This window comes from Motacilla alba, chromosome 9 (genome assembly GCF_015832195.1).
Source record: "Motacilla alba alba isolate MOTALB_02 chromosome 9, Motacilla_alba_V1.0_pri, whole genome shotgun sequence".
Lineage (NCBI taxonomy): Eukaryota > Metazoa > Chordata > Aves > Passeriformes > Motacillidae > Motacilla > Motacilla alba.
In genome coordinates, this window is record NC_052024.1 from 12,692,605 (window position 1) to 12,718,442 (window position 25,838).

General features: G+C 38.8%; 1 long non-coding RNA gene across 1 annotated transcript in view; it reads right to left on the minus strand.

Moving 5' to 3' along the window:
* Positions 1-3,140: 3,140 nt before the first annotated feature.
* Positions 3,141-25,838, minus strand: part of LOC119704694 — a 45,331-nt gene continuing 22,633 nt past the window's right edge. Inside the window, exons 2-4 of the long non-coding RNA XR_005258020.1 lie at positions 10,538-10,687; positions 9,089-9,174; positions 3,141-3,361 (exon numbers count right to left, since the gene is read on the minus strand). This is a non-coding gene — a long non-coding RNA (uncharacterized LOC119704694). The remainder of the gene's footprint in view (positions 3,362-9,088; positions 9,175-10,537; positions 10,688-25,838) is intronic.

A 25,838-nucleotide genomic window follows, 5' to 3' on the forward strand; every position in this document is an offset into this window, starting at 1 on the left:
CCCCTGTGAGATAAAGAAGAGAGACAATAATGTAGATCAGAGGTTGGGTTGCATTTCAGTTAATCCATCTCTTTCTAGCTCTAGATTTCTAATATTCCCTGGGGACAAAAGTTGTCTGCCTACTGCTGTCACTAATCTACTGCTGCAAGACTGAGGCCAGAATGCCATTTGCTCTGCCCCGAGCCTGGGTAACGGAGGTGCTCCGGGACAGCTGGAAGCGCACACTGCACCCCAAACCAAAGGACGTGGATGAAATGCAGTGCTGCGAGCAATCTACCCACTTACCTTCAGACACTGCGTAACACACAGATGATACATAGGGAGACTCTGAGGCAGCAGCTTGTGAATTCATCAGGAAAGAAAATTATTTATGTATAGGCAATGAAAATGCTCATACAAAACTGCCAGGTGAGCCAGAAATGCAGGCAGTCACGGGGGCAGCAACTAATCATTCAGGGACAGCACTTGTTTAAGCAATTACTGTTATATGAAATGAGCTGACCAAAACATAATTGTTTGGAGTTTTTTTGAAAGAAAAAAAAAAACTTTCCAACATCACATTCAAGAATTAAGAGGCTTTTGGGGTTCCAAACTGCAAGGCAAAACACATCTTTGTAAAAAATTACTTGCACTTCTCAAAGAAACCAACCTTAAGTAGGAATAAATCATCACAATGGCAAACAGCTTTTCTCACTGTTCCCTTGGCAGAACATAATTCTAGCCAGTGCAAAGAGGATGTTATGATGTGCAGCCTATGAATTTTGATCTCTGTGTTTAAAATTAGATTTTGACTGCATCTACTTTGTCAGGGCCTGCTGTAAGATGTCAGAGGCCCAAGTTAATCTCTGTTAATAAAAGCTTACTTTTTCATCTGTGGCTACAACAAAGAATTTATGCCTTGAGCTTCATTTGCTAGATGGATAAACCCCACAACTTCTACTGAGTAGAGAGTTAACAAGTCAGGCAGGAAGAAAGCAGACAGCAAATGAGGGAATATGAAATATGGATGAATTTAGGCCTGAGTATGATGTGCAAAAGCAAAACATTCCCAGCTCCAAACTGTTCTTTATTGGATGACCATATTTAATGAAATTGTACATAATTAATTAATCAGAAAGTAATGTTTAAATCTGTCAAAATCTTCTACCCTCCCCACAGAAAGGGAAGCTTCACTGATGGGATAAGGGACACTTTCTCTAGTGAGACAAGAGGGGCTGTCTCTACTTCACCCTTTACCTTCAAGATTCCCCCGCTCACCCCTCCTGGACTCAGCTGTGGGGTTTTTTTCCCCACTCCAAGGACAATATCACTCTCTCTTTACCTAGGTTTCTATTTTTCAGAAGCAACATGAAATAAGAGAAGTGGATGGTGTCCCTGTCCCTGGCTAAGGCGTTGGAACTAGATGATGTTTAAGATTCTTTCTAACCTAAACTATGTTATGATTCTATGAAATAGGAAGTGCTAAAAGCAGCCCTTTGCACTACCTGTGTCCCCCTCTTACTTGGTACTGCAGGTGCTGCCCACCTCCTTGGGTCTGTCCCTCTCCTCCCCTGTGCCTCCTGCACCCCCTTGGCTGTCCCATCTCTGCACCACTCTCCTGTGGCAGCACGATGGATTGCTTCAGTCACTTTGAGCTTCAGCATGACATTGACAGGGATCCAGGGCTCTGAAAGACTTTATGTCAAAGCCTGAGAAACTGGGCTCCTTGTTAAAAAAAAAGAAGAATGAAATACAGCACAGCTATCCTGAAGGAAGCGATGATGCACAGCTGTTTTATTGCCTGGTACAGGTAAGACATTTTAGGGAATATATTCTGTCTTTTAATGAGCCCACAGCAGAAGGCCCTGGATTTATCTCAGCTGCCAGGATCCTCTCACTCTTTCAGGTTCCCATTATCTTCCTGTATTTCCATCTTTCTTTGTTTCTAGGCTGTGTCTATTTAAAGTGCCTCAGCCTTTCCCTTCAGCTCCTAAGCACTTTTTATAGATGCTTGTGTTCTCCCCGAGAATTCCTTAATTTGCCTTCTCCACTTCGTTTTATGGCTACAGGAAAGCCATGCTGGATTCTTGTCTTTCCTTGCATCCCAGGTGAGGAGAGGGAGACACTTCCCAGTAGGATAAATATTCTACCATGACAGCTTGGTGCCAGGCTGGGCCCCCTTTGTGGTGGTAAGTGGTTCAAGAGTATCTTGTACACAGGGATGCACACAGCTCAAAGGAAAGGCTGTACCACACAACACACAACTCTTCCAAGGGCTCATTTCTGCAGTTGTATTTTAAGCCCTTGCTACAGATGAATTTTATGATATTTGCTTGTTTGTGTTTTCTCCTCTGTGCTAGCGTATATTATCTCCACAGACACTAATTCTTGATATAAATGATGCCAAGCAGTAAAGTATGGTCCATTAACTTGATTTTTAAAAGTATCTAAAATTTACGTAGTGATTTAAATAATAATATAAATTATATTAAGTATGTGCAGCAGCAGAGGGTACGGCCTCCTAAACAGAATGAATTTCTCCTTGGAGAGCACTGATTAGTTCATTTTTCCTAATGAATCTTTCGTTATAGTCAGAAGTTCCTTTTTTTCCCCCTCACTGTCTCACTTATGAAGCATGCATATGTATATATGTATGTTCCATTTATATATTTGATAGCTAGATTAAGTAGTATCCTACTTCACCTCCAGAAAGGGCACAGCACTTCTCAAGGAGGCAGCTGCATTTCTTAGTTGAGGGAAACTGAGGCTAAGGCATCTCACCCACAGGTCCTTGAACTCTTTAATCTATGGGCCAGACACTTCAAAGCATGAAATTCATGGCTAAAATCCACTCTGCAGAAAAGTGGATGAGTACTGCTGCTTCTCTCCACAAAATTTATCATTGAGGCCAATTAGAAAGTGCTACCTGTTAAGACTGATGGAGCTGTTATTATTGCTTCTGCCTTGTCAAAAAAGTGCAGCTGATGGTTTTGCACGGCCTCATCCAGTGCTAGCAATGCCCCCCCTGCTCCAGCTCTCCCCTCCCTCTGCGTATTCACACTGCTCTTCCCCAGGGCAGGGTGAAGGAGAGAGAAGTCCCCCCATTCCCTCAGAAGTGCTTTACGTGCTCCTGGAAGACAGGCTGCCATCTGGCCTAATGAGCTTTGGAACAAACTGCTTTTAAGACAACTTTCCTTTACCTGCGGCGACGCTCCTTTGGTGGCTGTTTACCAGCACCCCGGTCATTTAGGCTGTAGTTTAAGATGCATCACAGTTGTTGGTTTTTTCCCCTAGAAATATCAGCGTAGGTAGTGCTTTCCAATAAGTGGACATTAATTCATGCGGAATTACAGTGGGATTCCCAAGAAACTACATATGAATACTGAAAGAAATCATTATGATTAATGATATAATTTATATGTGCATGTTGATGAAAGAATCATAATCTAGAGTAAATTAGTAGAGATTTATGTACTAATAATTTTGTTGTGCTCTAAGGTCCAGATGAAAACCAACTAAGTGATGTTGTATTGACAGAAGTTCATATTAGCATATCTTAAAGGGATAGTATAACAGTATCAAAGAAACAATTTCTAATGCATATTAACTCCATTTCACTTCCCCTCCCCACTCAATCTATATTTATGGCATTGATAGGAATACAGTTTCATCTCTTTCATCTTCACCTATGTGCCAAAGAGTCAACATGGATGAGATGACTGAAAAAATTTAAACAGAAATAATGGACTTTTAAGAGAGAAAAGTAAATGAACTGACCTGATCCATCCACATGCTCTTGGAGTGCATGAAGGCTGTGTGCCTGCACTCAGGGAAGAGGAATTCCATACCTTCCAGGACAGCTGGTGCAGCTCTCCCCAGGGCCCCTGGTGCCCCAGGTCAGCAGCACCCCGCACCCCCAGGCACCCCATGTGCTGCAGACTTGGCACCTCCCCATGCGCAGCACAGCCATCATTATCCCAAATGCAGCCTTTATTGCTCACTGCACACAATGCAGCACTGGGGAGAACAGAGGCCATGGAGCGAATTCATATTTGGTTTCCACACAGGAGAAGCATCTGTTTTATTGGCAATATTTTTTCAAGTGCTTATTGCATAAGCTGGAGCACACCTGAAGCTCAGGGTAGTGTGGGCCTTTTCAAAACTCTTTGTGGCAGAGGCCATGCACCAATGTCACAGAGTCACCTTGTGGGGTTTGAAATGCCAGCTGATGGTAAACATGTAAAGTGCATTACTTGATAATCTAAAGAGGTGGCTGTGAATTGTTGTACATTAATCACTACAGCAAATGTTTATAAAATGCATGTCTGAATAATTACTAACTGATCTTGCCTCTGAAATTCTTACAGAAAATAAGACGTGGAATGTGGGTGATATTTTCTAGTCCAATTTATTTTTAGAAACAAAGATAAATTGCTAATGTAGCAAAATCAGCAATATTTTTTCTAGGTACATAATATTAATTTAAAATAATTTAAAGAACTGTTATAATCTAGTCAAAATAGTTGTAGGTTTTTCTAATAAGCTACTTTATTAATCTATAGCAACTCAGGTAGAACTCCTCCCCAAGCAGTTTAGAGCTTAAACTGTTTGCAGTTTCAGAGAAGAAAACATTCCCCTGAGCTATGTATGCAAGACTGTAGTGATGTGATCTAACAGCAGCATTACAACTGTACAATAGCAATTTCAACAAGATCCAGAATACTTCCTCCTGCACCTTTCCTTTTAAGTTAGATATGTAAACTTTCTGCTGCTGGGGACATACTTTTTTTGTAGCATAAAACCGAATTCCAGAAACAATGTTTAAATTTTATATAATCTTGGATATATTTGTTTGCAACAAAGCCTTCTGGAGGAAGTAATTCTCTTCTACAGGGCACCAATGTCAATTTACAAAGGAGAAACTACTAACTACAATATTTCTAATAAAAACCAGACTGTGTCTTTGCATTTTACCTAGCTATGGAACCTGTAGCCACCACTAGACACTATGCAGAATATCTAACTAATTTTCAAAATCCTCACTTAAACCTTAATTCAAGGGAAAGACCTCTTGATCTTACAAAAGGCATTATTGCCGGAGATTAAACTTCTGGATGCTATGCATTGTTCTAGCTGTAGTCAAGAGGGAATATTAATTGAGATGTGCCATGGATTACAGTGTGTATTCCACAGTGGTTCACATGTTTCCTGGTGGTCCTTCCAACAGGAATAGCACAAATGAGGGAATAAGACAGATCATTTTGAACCTTAGTTGTTAAGCCATTGTTCTGTTGTGCACAAAAGGTAATGCTTGGTTGATTTGCTTTATTTCTGAGCTGTTCTGATTTTTTCCCTGTGCACCTAATCTCTGCCACTTCCTCTGTGAGTCATCAGCAGCTGGACCCAGTGAAACCACAGGAACTAGCTCCTGGTAAAGAGCTCTAATGGCGCTATTACTCAAGTTCAATTCTCTTTAAGCCTAGTAAAGAAGCATCATGAGTCATATGGTACAGACAAGAGTTCTTTTGCATTTGCTTCTTTAGGAAAATCAAAACCCATGCCTTGCTTTTTGAGAGTGATTACAATGGGTGTCTCTTATACCTATGTCACTCTGCCTGTCCTTTGCAGGAAGAATGAAGTGTCATTTTCTTTTCAAGTCCTCATTATTTTTTCTTGCACTTAGCAGTTGCACTGCCTATAATTTAAAAGCAAGATCTTAAAAATAAAACAAAACAAAAATTCCCCACCGTTTAGCTCTGTCCTTTCTGCTCATTTTCACTGCACAGAAGTGCAATGTGGTTCACACCTCCAATTCAGCTGATTTGATTAGTTGTTGCTGCCATACACCTGCTGCTGTCACTGCAGTAGTCTGTATTTGTGGCAAACATTCCTGCAGTCTGACAGAACAGGTGGATATTGTATAGGAGATTGAAAAGAATGGATGAATGGTAATTATTCTGCATCCCTGCTTACAGAAACTCAGCAAAAGTTGGGTCTATGAAATGAGTCTCATGATTTGCCTTCAGTAAATAGAGTGGTCAGGTATCTCATTTTAAACTAAAGCTAAATGTTTAACGGTAGAATAGAATAACCTCCTCAGATGAACTTTACAGTGAGATGGCTGGAAAGATTTTATAACCTTCGTTCATTCCTGGTACTCAGCATTTCTATACAAGACAATTTGAAGACTTCAGAGAGCTCTGGGGGATCTCTTTGACTCTTGGTAGGAGTTCCTTTCCTCTCCTTCAATTAAAACAAGTCATTCTTAACATTTAAAAATGGTCCTTATTAAAAGAATGTCTCAGTTATTATCCTCTCAGACTAGCGTTCTGCCCTCTGATGAAGGCTTGCATGCTGGTTGAAGGAGGTTTACTTGAATTGTAATGCAATGCTGCTCAGGGATGGATGGTCTGTGACTGTCTGTAACACTGGGCAGCAGGAAAAGAAATGGAGTTTATTGTTCCACTTCTTGAACGGACTGAACTTTATGGCAGACAACTAAGATCCTTTCGCAAAGTGGACAGGTACCTCTGAGCATACAGGTCCCTGAATTATTCTTTAAACATGAAAAAGGGAAGACCCTAAAATCCCACATGCTTTCCAAGTCAAAAGTATTTCAGTGGAAAATTGAGGGACAGTGCAAGTAGCATTTAATGGGTAGGGAGAAATGAAAAAACCAAATACAGAAAATATGAAACCTCCCAAACAGAGGTAAAATGACACTGTACTCCCTAAATCAGATTGTTTATTAGCACCGTTGCATTTTAATGGATTAAGAGCTTCAACACAGCACTCCCAAGTTGAAATCCACATACCACAAGTGATATGCAAGGGTCTGCCCCCTGACATGTGAGCCCGTGCAGAGCTGCAGGCTGAGGCTGCTGTCACCAAGGCTCTGGCGGCAGCACTTGGCAAGAAAAACTTCGAAAATCGTAGTCCTGGTGACTGAACAGTTTTCCTTTTCATTCAAGGTAATTTTTAGGCAAATAGTGTGCCTCATCTAAAGCACACATTATTCCTCCAGATTGAACTAAACCAAATATTTTGATGTTTTCATACAATAAATGTCATCTAAATACCAATTTGGCAGCAGCGCCAAGATTTAAAATTGTTCACTTCTGCCTATTTCTCCATCTAATTATTAAATTTTTAGCAGATTGTAAATCATGGTTCTGAAGAAGAAAGATCCAACAAATATTTGAAGACAATATTGTGTACATTTTTAATGTGCACTTTTTTCTAATATGCACATCTGAACTGCTGGATGATGGAAGAAGGTATTTTTCTAAAGGCAGGAAAAAATATAATGAGATAAAATTTTAGACAGACTGTGATTCAACATTTTGAAAGTTTCCACAAAGTTTTATGGCATCCATTTCAGATTAATATTTAATTAAAATACTTTCTTGTGCTATCTTTAGAATGATTAATTTGATACTTCAGGTTGTACCTTTTATCTATATAGCCCACATTAGTGTTTTGGAATCATGCTACTGATGATTTTTCAGGTCTCAGGTACATAAGAGGATAGGATGGAACCAAAGAGCTTTCAATTTTCATCCAGTTCTAGCAGATGTATTTGATTTATAGTGGAAGCTGGTTTCACATTCTTAAAAATGTTGTAAACAATTTGCAGCTGCTTGATTTTTTGATGCCATCATAAATATTCATGATCATTTTCAAAGATCGACAAAGATAAGGTGACCTTAGACAAAAAAAATCAGACTTGGGTGGTACAGAGTGTTAAGTCATTGCTTTTTCACCTTTCTAAGAAGTACAGAGACAGCTGCAAAGCCTGCACTCGACATCACACGCATGGCTTCTGGAAAATGTTTTTCAATGTATTTTAAGCAGAACTGATGAAAAGCCACTGCACTAAAGCTGCACTAGCAGAGAGTCTGATAACACAGTTTGGCATAAATATAGAGGTCTGGCAAGAAGTCACTGGAGGTGTAATCAATAACTTTCAACGTGACTTTTAATCACCTTAGTAAACATTTTTCAGCATATCACAGCACAGTTCTCTGGCCATAAGGACGGAAGGGAAAGGGAACGACTGCTGGAAAATGGATGGAGGTACGAAAAAACAGCAAACTGGCAAAGCTGTTAGAAAACCTATTCTGTTTGGAAACCCATGAATTGTTCAGCAAATAAAAATGACACTAAAGAATAGAAAAACATTATCTTCTGTGATATTTTATTACATGATAGGACACTGTATTATCATAACTGACTAACATTTTGCTCATCCCTCAGCAAAGTTCTGTTTTGTCCCTTGAGATTTTCTTCTTCAGGATTTTCACACACTATCTAAAGTAGGTGTGCTTGTGTTTCAGGTGAAATTTTTATATTTTTTAAGACTAACAGTAGAGTGTATGTGGAGACAGTAATTACATCAGTGCCACAAGCCAGTCAGATAAGCCAAGGATGGGAGGATAGGGGGTCCTGACTAAAATGAGATGTAAAAAAAGACTTGAGAAGGTGAAATAATTCCACTCAGGAAGATGCAGGACTTGAGGGCGTTGATCTTCAGTGGCATAAATTGCTTAAAGTGATGCTGAATTACACCAGCTTGCCTTAAACACTTGGGTCATCTCATATGTAATTTAAACATGGCCTATGTGACTCAGATTTCTAATGATACAGCTCAGCAAGTAATGACTAAAAATGACACATCAGTGGCAAAACCCCAAGATTCATCCCAAAATTCATAGCACACATTTCCTACTAACACACTGCATCCACAACACACCTTTTTCCTGGAGTATTCACAAGGTTTAAATAAATTACAGGTAATATTTCCTTAACTACACATATGATTTAGATCCATGCCCCATTTTTTAAATGGAAGAAAAATGTTTAAAGTGATTTCAAAGGGATTGAGGTGATGAAACACTATAAAAAGAATCTTACCAGGCTCCTCTTATATTCAGTATCTGACCATAAATGCTTAGATGTCCCTTTGAAGGTCAGTGAGATCTAATGTACTAAGCATCCAGGCTGCTTTCAGAACTGTGAATTAGACCCCTAACATAAGTAATTTTGAAAATGAAATCTAGCAAAATTCTGTGGACATGTTTGGTTTAGTAAGGGTATCTGAAAGACTCACCTGTAAGTCTTAACAGCTTTAAGGACCCTTGAAAAAAAATCCCATATTCTTCATGTTTGAACATCAGAGGTAAACTGAGTACAGCCCTATAAACAGAAAGAACAATGTAAGTTATCTGGATTTTAATGTTTATTCCCAAAATAGCATGCAGTTCTGAAAGAAAAGGTAAGAAAAATCCAAATAATTTCAGAATAATTCCCACATACTCAGAGATGTCAATGTCATATGGCTGGTTCAGAACTGAGTAGCACAGTGAAAACTGCACCACAGCCAACTCCACAAACCTCACCACCGCTGCTTTTAGGTTTCAGAAAAGTTGTATTGAGACTAATGCCAAAACTTTCACTACAAAAAAGAGATGAAGAATAATTTTCCAGGAAGAACTAAAACAAGGTCATATTTTGATGTATTTCTATATTTTTTTCTGATATGAAGACTTTTAAGATAAGACAATGACATATGTATTACCCATCCAACTGATTAAGCATCTTTACAGGATGCAATACCCCATTTTGAAAAGTCTAGATTTCTTTTTTCTCTCTGTGACTTTAATAAAATTTTTGTTATGCCTATAAGACCTGGAGAACTGCTGCAATAAATTAAAGAAACATATTTTCCAAGTCAATTTTTTGACTGTGGATATGGGAATTTTTCATGATAGTGAACAATATCTAGACAATAGAATGACCCAAAGGAAGTATTCATTACTGGTAGAAAATTAAGGGAGCATCTCTGCTTGATTTTTCCATGCAAATATTAGTCAGGTCAGCCTTATGCATCTGAGGATGCTCTGGATGGATGGATATATTATTTGTTAATGCTTCCTCTACCAGGCAGCATGGGACATTTGGGTAGATACATGGTCACTATGAAACCATGCCCAGGTACCTTCATAATTTTTGCCCTTAAGAACTTAAACCATACTTCTATGAAAACTACTTTTGGAGCACAGAGAAGGATTTTATTATAAAATTAAAAAAGAAATTCAAGCCTGATTCACAGCAAGTCACATCCTTTCTACATTTCACAGACATGACATGTCATTAGGAAGTGGTGCTACTCTTGGTTCCATTGGCATGTCATGTTACAGTTCATTAGAAAACATGATGTGCTGACATAACCGTGCAAGACCCTTATCCAAATGACAAATTAAATCCTGGCAGTTAAGAAAGAGACACATTTAGAACTTAGCACACATATTCTGCACATATCATGATCAGCACAAGCAAAGTGTAAAAAAGACTGGAAAAAACCACAAAGGAAATAGCGCAATTATGAAGTTAAATCATGCTTTATTCATCATTTATCCAAATCACATCTCAGTCTGTCCTTCCGTACACACATAATGTTGAGCACAGTCCCTAATTGATCATGTATGCAAAACAAACCTCAAAAAATATAAATAATTATTTTTAAGTACTAGAAGAAAACATAATCTCTTTTTATTACCTCCATAGCTATTACAGTTGATCTTATACTTCATTCTTTCTCAGCTTTTGGTGTGCATTAACATCTGGGACTCATCACGTTGTTCAGCATTTCAACAAAGATGATGTCATTGGTGCCAAATACTTTGACAAACATGGCTACTGCATAAATCTGAAGAACAGAGGAACCAGACAAATTATGTTTATGATTAGAGGCAAAATGAGTTGTTTGTACCATGAGTTTAAGTATGTTAAACACAGACTTGCTTCCCAGAATGAAGACATTGACTGAAAACTGTAAAAGCAAGCAATTCTTTTTTCTTCTCTCTTTGAGAGTCTGGAGGAGCTTTTGATCTTCCAGTGTCCATTACAACCTTGGGGAAGGTTAAGTTAACCCTTTGAACAAACATCCCTACCAGCATCCAATTCACACAAAGTAACTTAATCACTAGCTAAATTGAATTCAAACTGCTCTAGAGAACATGAACTGACATAACTCAGCGCTGATGACAAGGAAATTAAAAGGGCTGACTTTGCTGCTGAGATGCACAGAGGGGCCCAAACCCTTGGTTCCAGCTCTGGGGAGACCAGGCACTGTGATGCTGTTGCACAGAGATGGTCTCTGCCATCTCTGGTGCAGAGATGGCCGAGGCACAAGTTGTCTGCTGTCATGCAGACCCAAGACCGAGATCTTCCCTTGCAGTGCTGCTTGAAGGGCAGCACAGGACAGGAGACAACTGTGGGCAAGTCTGTCCTTTCCCATCCTGCTGAAGGAGCAGAGGTGACAACTGCAGAAAGTGCTTCAAGTGCAGTCCCTTCTCCCTTCTTTGGAGGACAAATTTCTTTCTCATGCTTTTCTTCCCGTGCACCTATCCGAAACCCAGCAGACCTTTTCAAGAATTGTTTCGTTAAAGACATAATTAAAAAAGAAATTATTCAATTCAGTATTGACCACTCTCACCAAGAATTCATAAAAGCAGCACAACTTTACCAGTCTGACAGGGCAGGGATGCAGGAGACTTCAAGGACACAGGTTTATGAAGCAGAATAGCACAAGCTCTGCATTCCTCTGCTGCAAGTGTGTACCTACTGTTACAGGAGTTGTGATCAGTGGCTTCTCCAAAAAGAGTGTAAACAAAAGAGGATGATTAAAGGAGGCACAGAAGCACCAGTTCTTGTTATCAGGCCTAAACCTGGCGCTGCAGCATTTCCGAGGGGTGATAATTGCACGGGGAATTTCTGTGACATAGACATTAATTCACATTACAGCCAGCCTAATCATGTAACCTCCAAACAACTGCAAGCAATATGGGATGTATGTAGTAAGGTGTGTTCACTGCCCGAACAGACAGACAATGATTTTGGCTGAGACTTAACAGTTTCTAAATAGAAAGTGAGATATTCAACAGAAAGATGTATTTCAGCTATCATACAAAAGGAAAGATGAGACTCTAGATTATATGGCAAATAACCAAAATAAGATAGCAAAGATTTCAGATAAGGATTTTAGTCTTTTAATCACACTGCTAATAGAATTCAAATAAAATTAAGTCACCCATCATTTATTATGCAGACAGAGTGCAAGTTCAAATATTAAGCCGAAGAATTATTAACTCAGCTTTCAGCTGGCTCTAAAAGCTTTCATCTGCACTTGATATTGGTGAATACTTTCACACCAGCTACTATTACTTTCAGCCCTCGGGTATAACATCTTGCACACAGAAGTAGCAGGCACACTTAGATATTTTTTCCCACACACAGGACTATTAGCCCTGATACAAGTACAATATCTCTTTCTGCTTAACCGTGCCAGTATTTCCCTTTTGCTTTCTACCACATGCCTTTGTGCAAAATCTCTGTGATAAAATTAAAAGGACAAGGAGCTTTATAAAATAGAATAATCCTGCTGGACATGCAATCAATTAACTGAAACATGGAGATGGGTATTTTCTGAAAGCTCCTTACAGGGTCTAGACAAACACAGTGAGATAACAATGGAAAATTGTTTGGCTTACTAATTGCAACCAAATGTATGCCATTCTATCAAAACATTCTCAGGAGGATGTCAGAGACTTTTTAAAGTAAACATCTTGTGTCATCCTTTTACTGAAGTGGAACAAGGATCTCCAATAAAAATCCCACATATCAAGGACCCTCAAAAAAGTTTATATATATATTACTGATCTTTGAAAATGCAGCTTGAGAGGTACATTAATAATTTCAACCAGCTGGGCAATAAACATTCCTGCCAAAAGAATTATGTAAAATTACATAAACCCTTTTTAAGGAGACTAAAGTTTCAAGAAGACATAAAGTATGGATTTACTTCACTTTTTTTTTTTTTTTTTTTTTTTACAGCTGTGTTTTACAGAAAGCATTTTAGCATATAAAATCTCTGACCTTGTAAAATACTCCAAGGAGAAGTGAAAATTCAAACCTGTATGTAAAGCCGAATTTTAAAATGTTGGAAAAGTTTAGCAGTGGGAAACAAACAAGCCTCAATCAAATGAAAAAGGCTTTTCACAGCTGAAGCAATAGATAAAGTAGCAATGAACAGCTAAAGGCAAATACTTTCATCAAGGCTTACTTTAACCTTTAAATACAATACATATCCAAGGGGAACTACCATACAGTTAAGGCATTCAGTCATTCTTAAAGTGCAGATTACAGTGTTGGACTGACTCCTATGCTGAAAAATTAAGACCAATTAAAATCTCACATTTTTCAAAAGAACCCAAAAATTTTAGCAATGGATCTAATCTGGGAACTTACATTAGCAAAACATTCAAGCATATTCCTATCCAAGCTTCACAGGAGGACAAGGTACTTAATCAAGCAAGCAAAAATTAAGAAAATCAAGGGGAAACAGAAATATTTTGATAGATAATAAATAATTCAGTTTTTCAAGTTTGACCAAGATAGTTGATTTCACTCAACTAGACAGCAAATTTTGCATTCATCTCAGTCACAGAGAGTAAATATGTGTCTAGAAAAGCATATGCTGCCATGGGGTCTTAGCAAGTGATAAACATAGAGCTACAGGGAATTTCAGCCTTGTACAATGCTACAATAATTCTTGGCTGGGATTTCTGAGAATTCCCAGTACAAATACAACTTAAAAAAAAGAGTGTTCCTTTACAACTTCATTTTCAGAATCAGGAATGAGCTCCCTCAAACAGATTTTTAATGGAAATTCTTCTAATGAACTTGCAAAATATTTTCCATCTAATGTGCTCTAGAGAAACTGTCTTTTATGGGAAAATCACACAGAAGTTTAAAGAGCCTGGAATAAATTATGAGAGATTGCTATTTACCAACTAATCTCCCATGGTCCTCTGGCAGCTCTGACATCGGAGAGCCAAGCCTGCAGGAAATATTCCTAAAGCTACTGGGAAAACTGAGCTATAAGAGGCTGAGACAGCAACTGGCTGGATTACCAGCCTCAGGAAAGCAAGGAATATTTGTTCTCCTCTTCGTTTTCTTTCCTCCTTCTAGGCAGTGAAGAGACTGTAAACTGAGAAGTAGACAAGTGAAAAAAAAAAAAGGGGAACTTTCTTCTGGTCCTTTTATCCTTCAGTAATCTAACTATCTGCATAATAAGAAAAATCAAAGCATAAAATTCAAGCAAAGAACAACTGGATGAGAACAAAGGTCTCTCTGGCAGAGTCCTATTTCCTGCAGCAGCCAGTGGCAAAGGCGTGAGGAAGAGGTGAGGAACCAGGCTCGCAGGTTGAGATTCCTGGTCTTGGCTCTACTTTTCCAACCACCAGTTGCCAAAGCACTGTAATGTAGCTCAAATCATAAAAACTTTACTTGGTATTTAAAAAAAAAAATCACTCTTTTATTAACATCACTTCTTTGAATCCCAATGCCTAGTGAGTTATTAGTCTTGATGAAGCACAGGCAGATGCAATTTCCACAGAAAACTGAGCAAAATGTAAAATGGGTAGCTCAAAACAAGTCACTAAAGCATAGTAAAGAGAAATTAAACAGTACTTAAAGGCATTGGTAGAAAATAAGATAACACACAGAATTTTTAATTATTTCTTTATCATTTAATAAAAGAAAATTGGTAACAAATACAGCTCAGCTCTAGAGTTTTTTGAGCTTCCCTGGAGTTGTGGTATTAGCGATACAAGTTAAAGAACGGAACAATATGAAATGGATAGCTGAAATATCAGAGGAAAGAGAAGCTGGTTGATTTTTTAAAAATTGCTGCTAGCAGTATCCAGTAATAAATTTAATAACTGACTGCCTTTGGTTCCTCACAGACATTTTTTCAGTATCTGCTGTTCACTATTACGTCTTACAGGCCTGGTGTTTCCTTTCACACTTTCCATCCACATCAGAGCTCCATAAGACCCATTGGTTCAGGGGGACTATGCAAACACTGATCTAAGTTCCAGCCTAAGTGATTTTACAAACTGAAGTTTCTGAATGCCTTTCAGGTTTTTAACTGACAGCAAAATTCCAGAGAAAATGTCATCAGAACACACAAAATTATTGAAGGTTCTGAAACAAAAAAACCTGCCCTCCAACATTGTGAAATGACAGGTTATGTCTGGTATATTTAAAGATTGAATTTGAAGCAGTTTTTCAGTCTTTTTTAGTGGATTTTTTTTTTACATGACAAAACTGTTTACAAACATAAAATTCATGTACAGTTTTGTAGAAAAACAAAGTTCTTTTCTATAATATACATAACCAGGTAGATTCACTTGAATTGTCTGCAGAAAACAAGTGTTTATGGGCATAGATGCATAGATAGATGTGCACACTCGAACATTTATATTCCCTGCTGGCTCCTAACTTTAGCCTGCCACAGTGGAATCACTGCAACAATTCTGCTATCAGACAGGACTTGATTACCAAGCAAGGGCAGCATTTACAGCCCCTTGATTTTAAATTCCTACAGTTTGAGCACATATGTCAACTTTACTGGTTACTTGTGGGTGTTGGCTAAACTTTGCAAGACATGGAGTAGTTATATTAAAAAAAATGTATTTCAGTTAGGGGGGATCCTTTCAGAAAGGGGGATCCTAATAATGAACAACACAGAGATCTATATAAAAATATATCTATTCTATAGATTTAAAAGGAATCCAGAATCTGCAAACAAAAATCCCCCACATATCAATACCCAGAGGTAGTGAGACACAACCCTGGTAAAATTAAGACTTAGAGATACTGACAACCAATACCTAATTTGATAAACTTTCAAGAGATAGTTAAGATTACTTTCTACAAAATCTGAAATAAATACATTTTGTGATGTTGTTCTGGGTTGCTCCATGACAAAGAGAATTCATGGCCAAAATATTATTAAAAGCAGAAAGCAATGTTATCTAAGAGGCATGGGAGGGGATTTCAGAATGATCTTTTACCACAACTTGTTACACAAAATTGTTGAAGCCACTGTTTGGAAGTTCAAGCCTTTGGTGCTATACTCAAGCTGCTCTTTGGACAAGCTAAAACTTCACAACTACCTTATGATAAAATTAAATATTTTGCAAGGGGAACTGATATGTAAAGAATAAACTGCATTTGCATGACACACCAATAGAAATACAAGTCAGAAAAGCTATTTTTTTTCTAGGTGGCATTCTTCCATGCTTCCCTCTGACCGTCCTGACCATTACAGAATTTCTCAGGCAGATAGCAAGCAATATGAAATTATTCATTAAGACAAATTACTACAATCTTCTGCCTAAATTCATGCAAATTTAACTCCTTACTACATAAATTATTCCACTACTTTCATTGCAATTGATTAGAGTCAGTTATCAGCCAGTGTGAGTGACAGTGACAGAATAAGGCCCAATGCAGCTGACAGGAAAGAGGTTTTTAATAGTTGCCCTAAACATACTTTTTTCTTCTCTACCAAAATTTGGCAGCAACCTTTCAGTGTACTTCATTGAGATATTTTACATGAATGATATACAGAGTTTTCTGGCTCACAGTCTGCAATCTCTTCCACTAGATTTTGGGAGGAATTGACAGAATAATCGATGAAAAGTTTTCCAGTTGCAGTTTATTCCCTTAAAACACCCTTCTATAATGAAATAATGTAGGGGTTCATTTTTAGTTTTATCTGGATGACAAAATATATTCGAACTTCAGCAGTTTACACTATACTTTCAAAATTTGAAGCTTAAGATTCGATATCATCATTTTCTGTCTTTTCTGTCCTCACTCCTCCACTTCATCCGCTATGTTTTGTTGTCCTTCTCAAAAGAGATTTTCTTTTATTTGTTACATTTCCTTCATGTGCAACCCTTCATTCAGCCTGAAGTTCAGAATGAAGTCCTCTCTTCATGCTGAAATTAAAATGTAATTGAATAAATTAAGTAAACTGAAAAGGCCCTAACAATGTTTTCAGATGTTTCTTTCTTTGTTAAGGAGAAAAGATAACAATAAGAATTCTGCCCAGAAACTGCATTCTGCTGCTGTTGTGATCATCTCCATCCTCTCTCTGATTTGTCAGGCTGCATGAGGGAGCAGCTACTATGATATCCTTTTGCTGCCTGTTGTGTTTTGGAACAGGTGAAATATTTCAGTTCCACTGTATGGCCAGATTGGAATCACCCACCAAGACATGAAGAAGTGGCATAGCTCATGGATGGCTTTCTCCAGGAATGTCATGGGGTACCCAGTGCAGTTAAAAGTGGACACCCTCTCTTAATAAACCAGTGGCATGTTACATATGGGATATTCTGGATCTATTTTGCAGACTTCAGAAATGGCAAAGAGAAATTGTTTCAGCAGGAGATAATAGGCTTTATGACTTTTCCCAAATTATTCCCTTTTTAGTAGCCATCATCTTGTCGGGTGACATCTGGAATGACTGGAAGACGATATTTCAGAGTGACAACTGGGCTGTCATTCACACTGTCAGTCAGCAAACACCCAGGTTGCCCAGGGTTACAAAGCTGGTTTATGCCTTTGTCCTGCAGTATTTAGTGCTGCTGATTCTTTACCTTGATTCCAGCTGGAATGGGTCTGACAGGCAGCGCCAGAGGCAGGCAGAGCGCTCATGTTGAGGGTGGGAGTCCCGTGGTGCTTTTGTGTGAGAGGGCTTTAGAGCTTTGGTGGCAGCCCATCAGGCAGGAGACAACCCCAGAGCATTAGGGTAGGTCTAGCAAGTTCATCTGCTTTCAAAAACTAGAAGGGCAATGTTTATCTCTGCCCTAGGAACACATCTAATTATTTTAGCCCTGTGTACCTGAATGGGAGCTTTCTTACACAACACAGCTGTCTGCAGAATTATTATCCTAAAACAGACCCTGCAAACAAACCAGCCCAAAGCAGCCTTGTGCTCCAAGGATGAGCAGCATCTCTGCATTCCTCAGCAGGCAGGGAGCATCCTCACCAAACCAGCATCAAGAACAAATGTGCTCCACAGCAACAACATCACATTGCTCAGCCATTCCTTGATAAACAGTCCAAATGTCATTTCACTCACTCACTGTCTGTACAATCTCTGATGAAAACAAAGACCTGAGATTTGAAATTTTTCAGTCTGGGAACCCAACTCTGGGTACCAAAATCTTGGTTTTCAAAGGGAAAAATCACCTGCAGCTGTCAGAAAACCCAAAGCAGTGTTGTGAGCATGTACCAGCTCTGATACTCATGACCTAGGACAGACCAATAGGGAACCCAAGAAGCAGAGCACCAAAGACAGCCTGTCTGCAACTTCCCCCATTTCTCTTTCACCTCAATGCATCCTTTTAACATAAAACTAACATTTCTTACAGATGTAACAAGCAAATGGACTACTCAAAAATATCTAATAATTTTAAACTAATAAACTAGCTGACAAATTGAGATAAGGAATGCCTAATATCCAGGGTGTTTTCAGTGAGCAGGTAAGGACTCACAATTGTTGTGGTTTCAGACATGTAATAGTAAAAGCCATCCTTTGCAGTGTTTCACAGACCAGCTCAAAACTCATAACACGTGTCTGTGACATTTGCCTTCTGCAAACAGGCTTTCAGCCTTCTTGTCAGAAAACACAGGATGAAAGACTGTGCTCAAAGCAAATTTGCTTAAAAAATCAGTAAAAATGCCTTAAAACACTGGGACAAGCTGCATAGCCTGCAGGCAAGGAACTCCTTCAGTAATGTTTCTAGCTAATGCTTCTGAAGCGTGCAAAAAAGTAATACAATTCTGTTTAAAAGCTGGAAAAAAAAGATGACTATTTTTGTGTGTTGGATGCATTGGAGACAGTAACATGTCTACTCAGGGCTGCATTCTGCCTCCTGTTTACCTCATTCCCGGTGTTCTACCAGAAGATGTTCACCAATTACAGCAACAGAGAAGCTGAAACTAGAATTCTAGAAGCGAATTCAAGAAGCATGTAGAGATGTGTGGACATGGTGTTAAAACAAAAGGAGAAAAAAAGCTGTTTGAAGCAGGCTCAGGTAGCACTGCCCTGGAGCTCAAGCCAACAATTTTCTATAGAGCAACAGGAAAGCAAATAAATCACTATAATTTATTTACACTAACTTTTAAAATAGTTCAGTCTGATTCTTTTTGAGTACCATCTCACAAACCCGGTTGTTAAAGATAAATTAAAAGTATTTGAGAGGTAATATTTGCAAAGCACTTTTGCATCCACAGATGAATGCTGCTGTATAATATGAACATTGACATATTTGACAAGGCAACAGAGTTAAGTGTGATACAGAGTCAGACAAAAGATTTTTTTTCTTGTCTGAAAAGCCCTTGTTTTGTTGCTAATATTAGAGCTACAGCAGCCTATTTGACAAAAAGCACCTCCTAATTTGAGAGCTGTAGCTCTTAAGCTCCATAGTAGCAGCTATTTACCTGGTTGGCTCACTCTTCACAAAATGTGCCCATTAAGCTCAGGGGATAAAGCAAAAAAAAAAAAAAAAAGAAAGCCAACCACTCCACTGAGCATGACTGAACAAACAACTGTGCTGGTATGTGTTTGATAAGACACAGCAGAGGAAAGGGAGATAAACCTTGGGGTGCAAGACAGGAGTTACATATTCCATTTAGAGCAAAAGGGAAGTCTATTAGTGACTTTACTGGGAATAACTCATGGTAGCACAAATTCTGGTTGCAGGTGTTTGGAGGATTTTCCCTGAGGGAAGGTTTATGGTATATATACATACATACATACATACATATACAACCCAAGTTTATGTCAAGGGAATTTATGCATGCAATCTCAACCAAGAGTAAATTTTAGCCCTTTTCTTCTTCACTGATGTTTTACAAGCATTTTCCAAGCTTGGCAGGGCTAAATTAAATTGGGCAACGTTCTGTGTGTGTTTGATGTCTGCTAAATGAAGTGAGGGTCCAATTCGTCATATTTACTCAAGCTCACTCAACTCTAGTAAAAATTAAAATGTTCCAGTTAATTTAACGAGATAATTCAGCTCTCTGAAATCTTTCTTGCTCAACATTTGTTGCCATTTAGAAGTTGAGGGTATGTGCTGCCATGTAATTCTTTGGACAGATCTGAGGACTTAGTAATAAACAGTAGGCTTTTAATAAACACTGGACTGACATTGTATTTAATCTCAAGCAAGTTCCTGAGCTGCCACTGGAGAGGGGAAGTCTAGGATCAGACCCTTTGGCTTCATTACATAGAGAAAAGGGATCACACAGAAAAAGCCATGGAATGTTCAGGCAAAAATCAGGCTGACTTAGGTAGCTGTTGGAAAATGAAAATTAAAAAACTGCCATGCTGAGTAACTTGGATAAAAAATATAGAGTAGGCAAGGGCTGCAAGAACCAAAATAATCAAGTATCCACTCATGATTGGTACTTGGAAACAACAGCTCTGCCTGGAGGTGAATACATGTCTTGATCTTGCAACTCTATTTTATGTCAATACAGACAAGGAAGCCAAAGCATCATGCAGTATTTGTGGTACATATTTGACAAAGTCCACTGAAATTATTACTCTGTGAAACAAACCAAGACTGAGAATTTACAATTGCCCATACCCACAGCACTGAGATTTACTCCCAGGAGCTTGCAATATTGTCTCTCTGCAAACTGGCAGCACTCGAGCATTCCTCATGGAGGAGGGGAAACCCAGGGAGATCAGCCTCCTGACAGTGCTGGGTGTCTAAAGCTAAGAGAATCATTCTAAGCAGAACCATTCAGATGCCTTCAAACATCCTGCCTTCAGTCCTTCAACTTCCTTTGAGACTATGGAGGAGACAGAGGCACTTAGGTAAGAATCCATTAAGCATCTTAGCAGTTTGGCAATGTTCAGTACACTTTGAAGAATATGCAGGTAGGTGAAATGTAAAAAGCTGGCACACAAATGCAGAGCAGTTTAAGCATATTGGTGCTGGGGATTTGAGCAAAATTACAGCAATGTGCTGCTCTTGCTGCAGCATCAAAACCAATGCAGAGCACACCTGGTTTCATTAGACAAACCATGAGCAGCCAAAGATGACTATCATTCACCCTTAGAGAGATGTAAGTCAGATGGGTGAAGAGCTACCATGATAATAAATATATTTTAATGTGCAAATATATGGGGTTTTTTTTCTTCTAGTGATTCTTAAAATGTTTTCATTTTCCATTGAGAAAGACAAATGACATAAGCATTATCAGTGATAGTATTGAACTGCAGTGAAAAAACCAGCAAGTATATTTGAAAAAATTAAAATATCATTAAATTACTTTATCAATAATAAAGCTCTTTCAGAAATACATCATTATTTCTAATCACTTTTGAGCAAAAGGAGTGATGCAGAGGTAAATTGGGACCTGATTAAAAAATACAATAATTACAAATAGTCAAGAATGCAAAAAAAAAAACACCAAACCAATCCTCACCTGAAGAAAAGTTAAAAGGACAGGGTTATTTACATTAGAAAGGAGACACATAAGAAGAACATGATCCAAGTATGAAAATGGAATAGCTGGAAAAGGTTAGAAACTTCACCTTAGAACAAGGGATTTACTGAAAGGAAAAGATGGCAAATGCAATAATGATAAAAAGAAACTTATTATCTTCATTCCCTAATTGAACGATGGTAGAGAGCCGAAGAAAATAATTTTCACTTTTCTGTTGTATGGTGCACTGTAGCAAAACCAGAAACATTTCAAATGAAGTATCTATACCAATACTTACAAATGTTACAAATCTGACAAGCATTTTTCAGAGAAAGTAAAATATTACATTTAAACTTTAATGTGTTGATTCAGTGTCTTTCATGGCATCCTATATGAGATAAATGGTAAAAAGGAAAAATCAAATGCTATTGAAGCAAATTATCTCGGTGATCAGCAATTAATATTTTGCGCCAATAATGGCAATGGGAATTCTTGAGAATTTTTTCTTTCAATTTTTGTATTAAATATTTTGCAAAATGGAAATTCTCATTTCCAACTACTTTGGCGCTCACCAACACTGGATTTCTTTGAGAGCAATAATTTACCACAGTTGAACTTTAAAAAAGGAAAGAATATCCACAGTGATTGGAGAGAATGGGAAATAATACTTTGTAAAGAACATTAAACCTCTGAGACTTCCCTTACTTTCAGGCACTCTGACTCAGTTCCTGGGCTGGTTTAATGTGTTTGCCGCTAATACTGCTTCCTCTGTAGCACCTGTAGGAGGAAGGACGAAGGGTTGGAAGGAACACTGAGTGTAATGGACTCATGGCCCAGCTAGACCAGCTCCCCAGACATAGAGTGCTGATGGGAACCCATGAGCTCATGATTTCAACCCGGCTTTTCTGTCAACAGCAGGCAAACAGCTCCCTGGAATGATGCTGGAGCCTTGCAACTCTCCTGGGAATGGAGGATAGAGCTGACACCAAAGAATTTGGCCAAACACTGTCCTTTAGTACCCAAGAACTCAAATCTGATAACAAAAATGAAAGAATAAAATTGGAGCCAGAAGTGGAGACAGCAGAATAAAATACATTTACCGTTCTTTAGAGATTGAAAAAACCTATTGTCTGCCCCCTATGCTGAAGATGGAAAAAGCACACACATGAGCTGAGTTCATAGGCTGAGCATTACTTGCAGCTCTTTCCGATGATGAAAAATGCAGATGAGGCTGATAAGACGACTCAGGGGTTTCTGCTGGGTGCTGCAGCATGAAGAGGTTGTCTTTCATACAGGACAGAAAGCCAAATTAGGTCCATGTAACTGTTCAAAATTCATTAGAATGACCTTAGTTAAGCTTTGCTTCCATGCACGCTATGGTATATGATAACATAGCCTGGAGCAACAGCAGTAGTGGTGGTAACACTTTCTGAAATATTTCCACTACTTGAAAGCCATTGGATTTGTTAAAATTTCTAAAAGGATTATAACAGGATGAACTGGGTTTTTCCCTTTTACTTTCTCAAAGCCAGTATAATAATATTACACAGAGCTTTTCATCTTCAAAGATCTTTACAAATCTTAGCAATTCACAGTAACTGAGCAGTTATAAAACTATAGTAAAACTCATTTTTGCTGTCTCGCTAATTTTTTCATATTATTTTTAAGAATTAACTTTACATAGCAATAATTTCTTTCATTGGACTTGTTTTGCAAATGTAACATGAAACTCATTACTAAGGGAATTTGAACAGTCACATTCCCCATATAATCATTAGTCATAATACTAATAAAAATAAAATATATTCTGACTCCCTGCTATTCCAACAGAAGGTGACACACTTTTAGTGTAGACATTTAATTCATTGCTCTTTCACTATTCAAACCACATGCAGGAATAACATTGAAACAAGCATTACAAAAAAAAATCACCTTAGCAAGTATGACCATATATAATATCTGTGTCAGGTAAGAACACAAAGTAATTTTATTATTCCCCTTTCAATATCTAAGCAGTTGCTATAATAACACCTAAAATATTCCCACAACATTCAAGTCATTGTTGTACAAACAGGCAAGTTCACTACTTAACACAAAAGGTCTGAGCTTGCCCAGTGTGGGTGAACACCCTCTGCTCCCGCTCACGTCAGCGGATGCTGAAGGCACCCACCAAGCGACAGGACTGACTCGTCTGGGCTTTACTCCGCAGCAAAAAAGATCATTACACAACACAAGGTGCTTCCCAGTGCAGGGAAGGGAATCTGCATCCAGACCTCGATGGAGCAGATTGGTGCACCTGAAGACTCACCAGGCACCTTTGCCCACTTATTCCCAGTAGCACGAGGGAAGCTCAAAGGCTGCCAGCTTTCTCCTGGAGACTGCACCGACATGAAACACCGACTGAAGCTGGAGCACTTTCTGCTCCCGGCACTGGTATGAGTGTCCCAGTTTGAACACTCTAATAATACTTAGCAATAACTTCTTTGAAGCCAGAGTAGGGGTCAGGATTTTGATGGCCCTAAAACATTTCCTAAATGAGGCCCAAAGCTGCAGCCCTTTCTCACACTGAGTAGCACTTATCTGTCCCAGTGATGCCAAGGTGACAGCTTGCATGGAATTGTCACTGCAGAGGCAGAGAAAGAAAATGTATAAACTAAATTTAATCATGGAATAGCTGGGCAAGGATCAAATACCTGAGTCTTATGTGTCACTCATTCCTTTGTCTTAGCTTGCTCCACAGTAAGATGGCATTTCATATCATCAAACTGCCCTTTGCACAAGGGTCCAACAAGGTCCCATGAACTTTTCATAAACCCTAGAACTGCCCTACAGAAAAAGAAATTCTTTCAATGTCCTTCACTGCAAATAGAGTAGGGAGGAGAGAGACAGGATCTCCTGACTTCTGGACCAACTCTGGTCTTGTAGCTCAATGCAAAATGTGGAGAGGAGCAGAATGAATAGCAGACTACATACCTAAAATAAAAGAAATAGAAGAGTGGCAGGTCATGATCATAAAAAAGTCTGCAAAGGAAAAAACACTCATTTTTTTTTCTCACAACATCCTTTCAATATGTTGTTTTTCCTGCCAACTGATTCCAATACTGAACACTAAAGCCTGGGTTCTGGCCTCCTGGTAATAAGTAATTTGCAAGAGCCTGGTCACAGAGACATCAGAAAACCATGTAAATTGCTTGGATGGGAAAGCCTCTTTCACAGGAGAGAGCTGTAGGTGGTAGAGAGGCTCCCTGCCACAATTTTACATTCCCTGGACATAGTGATATAGAAAGAGACAACAGAGCAATGCTGATCTTCTGCCATCGGGCAGCCTCCGCCTGCCCTCTGCGGCAGGGACGGGTAAATGTGAGGGTGGCTCCTGTTCTTTATAGCAACAACCTCAACACACCTTTTAGAGGTGGGGCTGTTTTAAACAGTGGCCAAAGGCAGAAAATGTCAGAGTGAGTTTTACTATATAGTTGCACACATTTAATTTTCACTGTCACTTACCCAGAGCAGGGGATTTACTTCCCATATTTGACAAGGTTTACTCCTAAGGGATTTAATGTGGTGTTTGCATTTAATTTCACTATGGATGCAGCCTGTGATATGAGGAAAACAGAGGCTGAAAGAGCATACTGTGGGAGCTCTTACTTCTTCAGCCAAAGTTATTTTCATCCACACGCACAACCAAGCTGATGGCTTTATCTGGGGTAACTGTTAAAGGGAAAGACCTAACTCATGGAAAAGAAACATTCTGGCATGCTCTTCACTTCTGGCCTACCTGAGAGGACCAGGGCCCCTTTCCATGGGTTGTATCTCCTCTCCCATGCCACGCTGTTGGCCTCCTTCATTCTCTCTGTAGACCCTCAGGGAACAGGGCTGGGCGAATAATGGCAAACACTTGAGTAAGGAGTGGATACTGACATGATGCACAAACCCCTCTTCCAGGTTATGCAGCTTCCTTCCACGTCAAACAAATGTCTCACACTGAGCATATGGCAAAATGAGCACTCAACTCTGCCAACTGCATTGTTCAGCTGCATCTCAAATCCTGCTTGTTTGGTGTTGGAATTACAGCAACCTTACCGAATGAGACTAAAATATTTTTACCTGTCAAGATACACATCCTGAATGTTGTCTTTTAGATCTCACTAAATACACAACAAGCCACAAAATATCTCAATCAGCATTATACATTGTATTACTACCAAAACACAAATGTCAGAATTAAATGCAGTTGCAGTGCAATAAACACCATTACATCTCCCTTTCCACTAAAATCAACATGGCTGGTCTGTGTTATTTAATTATTGTCTCAGCTCAAAGATCACCCTTTCCTTTTCTTTAATTTGAAAAAAGAAAAGCCCTTTTTTTTGGATTAACAAAAATATTAAACAGCAAGACTGTGGAACATAAAGGCCATCGGTTGCATTTTGCACAGGATAGGTTCTGGTTGAATGAGATCTGGGATGTGTGCCAAATTAATAGAAAAAATCCTGTTC